The sequence below is a fragment of the Arachis stenosperma genome, chromosome 1, assembly GCF_014773155.1.
Source record: "Arachis stenosperma cultivar V10309 chromosome 1, arast.V10309.gnm1.PFL2, whole genome shotgun sequence".
Lineage (NCBI taxonomy): Eukaryota > Viridiplantae > Streptophyta > Magnoliopsida > Fabales > Fabaceae > Arachis > Arachis stenosperma.
In genome coordinates, this window is record NC_080377.1 from 115,069,946 (window position 1) to 115,075,945 (window position 6,000).

The following is a 6,000-nucleotide window of genomic DNA, read 5'->3' on the forward strand; positions in this document are numbered from 1 at the left end:
GGCACCTAATGATGCCAGCATCCGATTCAAACGCTCATAGCGTCGCCTATTGCGACGCTCACTCTACTCCATGAGCCCGATGAGGTGCTGCATAAGTCGGTACGTCGGCTGAGGTGGTGGTGGTGGTGGTGGTGGTGGTGGTGTTGGTGGTGCAGCTGGTGGTACTGGTGTAGATGGTCCAGGTGCTGCTGCTGAAGAGGAAGATGGCCTAGGTGTCGCTGCTGCAGATGCTTGGGCTTTCTGCGGTGCTACTGGTTTGTCGGTCACCCAAGTTCCCCACGGAATAACTCTCTCATTTCCGTGGACTGCGGGTGGCGACTCATCATCTGGCAGCCATGGTACTCCAGCCCGCTGAGCCATCTCTGTGACCAAAATAGGGAATGGGAGTGTGCCTCTGACATGGGCTCTGTAACGATCCAACTTCCAGAACGTCATGATCGTACCGAAAGTAAGGCGTTACTAACCTGCTTTCCTTTATTAACTATTTATTTTTGAGCCTTTAGTTCGATATTGCATTTCAGTTTTTAAGAAATTTCCAGAATAATTTTGTTTTTTATTATCAAAATCATATGTCAAACATTTCAAAGTATAATAATCACATAATTATTAATAATAATATCTGTCATACAAAAGATTTCAAATAAAATTCAGATACAAATCCTATCCCTCTGTATAAAATAAAAATCTTAAGCAATAAGGGCGAGGGAATTCTATGAAAGCAAATTAACTCACACTTAACTCATAAATAAATTATATAATCGCCCACAGCTTCAAACTGAGTCTTTGAACCTGTGTCACTGAAAAGGTGGAAGATTTTGGGGTGAGAAAAAACCACACGTTCTCAGTAGGGAATGGGAATACCGTAAAAGTAATGATTAACATGCAAATAATTAACATACTCAAGGAAACTACATTTTTATCAAAACTTTTTGGATATACTCTTAGCTTTATTTTAACTAATTGATCACCTCTTTCAAAGACTCTAAACTCAAAACAGAAGTTCATACCCTGGGTTGAGCTGTCCGACCCGAGATGTTCTACAGGTAAAGCGACCGACCTCTTCAGGTCAAGGCAACCCGACCTCTCCTCAAAGAGCTCGGCCAAGTCACAAGAAAGCCCAAACGAAGGGCCCAAATAGAGGAATGCGCCCCAAATCTAAGGGCAGCCCAAGCCCATAGAGATAAAGGCAGTTCCCTTAAAGATGACCTCACTGAAAGATAAAGATAAGATAAGATAACTAACTTATCTTATCCGCAGAAGGCCACATCTCACCATTATAAATACATTGGAGCACCCAGGTATAACTCATACTCTGATTCTACTTAATACCTGCTTTATACCCTTACTAACTTAAGCATCGGAGTCTCTTGCAGGTACCCCCCACCCTCCGGGGACGAAGGATCAGCACCACCACCAAGTCCAACAAGTCGGACACACCAGCTCCGGCCGATACCCATCTGCTGGACACGTCGGTTCCGACCAACACAGACGATCTCATCCAAGATCGACCTACAGTTTCAGGTAACCCTCGGAACATTGGCGTCGTTGCCGGGGAACCTGAAAGTCATCCCATTAACATGGCGGATGACCATGACAACGACCACGATTCAGGTTTGGAAGACAGAACGCCGCATAAAAACGCGGACACTATACTCAAAGATACTCCAGAAACCAATGGCGACAAAAATTCGTCAAATCCAGGAGTAATAGAAGCACTTCAAAGTCGATTGGAACAACTCGAGAAAGAAGCCCAACATCGACGTGAAAAGGAAGAAGATCTACGCCGGGAGATAAGGCGGCGCAGAGAACTAGAAGATAAGCTTGTAAAACTCGAAGCCGATCTTAAAACTAAAGCTACTCGATCATCCGCAGAAGATAGCTCTCAGAATGATCAAGATCCATTCACCAGAGAAATTATGAAGACCAAAATTCCAAAAGATTTTAAGCTTCCGGATATGACTCTATATGACGGTACCTCGGACCCCAACCATCATCTCAGCAACTTCAGAAGTAGAATGTACCTCACAGATGCCTCAGATTCAGTCCGCTGCAAAGCCTTTCCAACAACTCTCACCAAGACAGCCATTAAATGGTTTGACAACCTACCTCCAAAATCCATCTCGAGTTTCGACGATCTGGCCAAGAAGTTCCTAGCCCGATTCTCCATACAAAAGGACAAAGCCAAACACGCACCTAGCCTACTAGGGATCAAGCAAGGAGATCGGGAGAGCCTTCGCAACTACATGGAAAGATTCAACAAAACATGCATGGACATACAAAGTCTACCAACAGAGGCTGCCATTATGGGCCTTATAAATGGCCTACGAAAAGGACCATTTTGTCAATCTATATCAAAGAGATATCCTACGTCCTTAGACGAAGTACAAGAACGGGCACAAAAATACATCAACATGGAGGAAAACTCTCGACTTGTCGAAGCCTCAAGGTTCGGCTCTACCTACCGAGATAAAGAATCCAAGAAAAAGGAAGATCACTCCGGAGAGAAAATCAAGAAATATCATAACTATACTCCTCTTAGGGTATCCTTGGTAGATGTTTACAAAGAAGTCTGCCATACAGAGAAAATCCCTCCAGCTCGGCCACTTAAAGGCAAAAGAGGAGGAGGAAATCGGAATGAATACTGTGAGTATCACCGACTTCGAGGGCACTCCACCAACGAATGCTTCGACTTGAAAAACGTCATAGAAAAACTAGTAAGAGAAGGAAAGCTAGATCGGTTTTTGGCCAATCGGGATGACGAACCAAGAAAAAGAAGACGGGATGAGGATGTTGGGCGATCTGAACGATCACCTCGCACACCGGAAAGACATGTTCACGTAATACACGGCGGATTTGCTGGAGGAGGAATCTCCAAATCATCCCGAAAGCGACACCTCAAAGAAGTATACCACGTCGAAGGAAAAAAGGAAGCCCCAGACATCCCAGCAATCACGTTTACCAAGGAATAGGCATCCGGAATCATCTTGGGACACGACGACCCCATGGTCATTACGATCATATTGGCAAACGCCAACCTTCACCGTACATTAATTGACCAGGGAAGCTCTGCCGACATCCTATTCAAAAGTACCTTCGACAAACTCGGTCTAGAAGAAAAAGAGCTAAGAGCATACCCGAACAGCCTGTTTGGACTAGGAGATGCCCCAGTTCAACCGTTGGGATACGTATCGCTGCATACAACCTTCGAAAAGGGAAACCAATCCAGAACACTCAAGATAGACTATATCGTAGTTGACGTAAGCTCAGCGTACAATGCCTTAATAGGTCGGACAACGTTAAATCAACTCGGCGCAATAGTTTCAACCCCACATCTATGTATGAAATTCCCAACTGCAGAAGGGATAGCTACAATAAAGGCAGATCAAAAAATGGCACGTCGCTGTTATAACGAAAGCCTAAACCTCCGAGGTGAAGGAGGAGAGTTCCACACAATCGAGCTCGGTGGAGACCAGAGGCGAGAAGAATTCCGACCACAACCCGAAGGAGAAGTAGAAAGAATCCAGATCGGAGACACCTCGGATAAAACAACTAACATTGGCACGATCCTGAAAGGAGACATAAAGGAATCACTAATACGGTTCCTACGAGATAATGTTGATCTCTTCGCATGGAAAGCTGCCGACATGCCAGGTATTGATCCCGAACTAATGAGCCACAAATTGGCAGTCTATCCGAGATCCCGGCCGGTACAACAAAGACGAAGAAAACTTGGACCAGAACGAGCTCAGGCTGTAGAAGAACAAGTACAAGCGCTACTTGAGGCCGGGTTCATAAGAGAAGTCAAATATCCACTATGGCTAGCAAACGTCGTCTTAGTGAAAAAGTCAAATGGGAAGTGGCGAATGTGCACCGACTACACCGACCTCAACAAAGCCTGCCCAAAAGACCCCTACCCACTCTCAAGCATCGACGCTCTAGTGGACGCTTCATCAGGATATAAGTATCTCTCATTCATGGACGCGTATTCAGGGTACAACCAAATCCCCATGTATCCACCAGATCAAGAAAAAACCTCGTTCCTAACACCGAAAGCAAACTACTGCTACATCGTGATGCCTTTTGGTCTCAAGAACGCAGGAGCTACTTATCAAAGGCTAATAAATAAAGTTTTCTCAGATCACATCGGAAAAATCATGGAAGTTTATGTAGACGATATGTTGATAAAGACACAAAGCGAAGATACATTGTTATCCGACCTGACTCAAGTGTTCTCTACTATCAGGAAACACAACATGTGGCTCAATCCCGCAAAATGCACCTTCGTAGTAGAAGCCGGCAAATTCTTGGGCTTCATGCTCACGCAAAGGGGGATTGAAGCAAATCCAGACAAATGTCGAGCCATACTCAACATGAAGAGCCCAACCTGTATCAAAGAGGTACAACAACTCAACGGGAGGTTAGCCGCTCTATCTCGATTCTTAGCAGGAGCTGCGATAAGATCTCTTCCCTTCTATGCTACTTTAAGAAAGGGAAAACAGTTCGAATGGACGACAGAATGTGAGCAAGCTTTCCTAGACTTCAAGGAGTTCTTAGGACAGCCACCTATCCTATCTCGGCCACAAGAAGGAGAACCGCTCATATTATATCTCGCAGTAGGGAGCCGGGCAATATCCTCAGCACTAGTCAGAGAAGATGAACATGGGCAAAAACCCGTCTACTTCATTAGCAAAGCACTACAGGGATCCGAGCTGAACTACCAGAAAATAGAAAAGTTTGCCTACGCTCTGATCCTCACATCCCGGCGGCTTCGCCCATATTTCCAAGCGCATACCATTAAAGTTCGAACCAACCAACCCATAAAAGGGATATTGCAGAAAATAGATCTAGCAGGAAGAATCCTACAATGGGCAATCGAGTTGTCCGAATTCGACCTCCAATACGAGGTGCGTACAGCAATCAAATTGCAACACCTGGCCGACTTTATCGCAGAATTTACAGACATCCCGGAAATCTCCATAGAATGGAACATATACGTAGACGGATCCTCGAATAAAACCGGAAGCGGTGCGGGTGTGATAATTGAAAGCAACCAAGGAACTCAACTTGAGCTCTCCCTCAAATTCGGATTCCCGGCCTCAAACAACCAGGCAGAATACGAAGCACTATTAGCTGGTCTGAAACTGGCTAAGGAGGTTGGAGCTCGGAAACTCAGCATCTACAGTGACTCACAAGTCATCACCTCACAAATAACAGGAAGCTACCAAGCCAAAGATCCGACCATGAAAAAATATTTGGATAGAACCAAAGAACAGCTCGGACAACTCGGGGAATATAGGATCCACCACATACCTCGTGAGCAAAATGCCCGAGTGGTGGACGAAATTGTGATTCCTATTTTGTGCCTTTTGGCATCATTGTGAAATTATTCCTTTTAGAAATTGACCTTCTTTCACAACTCCGTTCAACTAACCAGCAAGTGTACTGGGTCGTCCAAGTAATAACCTTACGTGAGTAAGGGTCGAATCCACAGAGATTGTTGGTATGAAGCAAGCTATGGTCACCTTGTAAATCTCAGTTAGGCGGATTAAATATTGATTTATGGGTTTCGAAAATAGAAATAAGAAAATAGATAATAAAAGAGATAGAAATACTTATGTAGATTCATTGGTAGGAATTTCAGATAAGCTGAATGGAGATGCTGTAGAGCTCTCGGACGCCTGCTCTCCTATTCCTTCTATTCAATCCTTCTTACTCCTTTCCATGGCAAGCTTTGTATAGGGGTTCACCATCAACTGTGGCTACTTTCATTCCTCTCGGGGAAATATCCTATGCAGCCGTCACTCGCACAGCTAACCAGTCTGGAGGCATCACCCATGGCTGATGGCTACATCCCATCCTCGCAGTGAAAGCTAATGCTCACGCACTCTGTCACAGTACGGCCAATCACCGGTTGGTTCCCGCTTTCTACTGGAATAGAATCCCTCTTTTGCGTCTGTCACTGACTCCCAGCAGGTTGCAAGTTTGAAGCACGTCACAGTC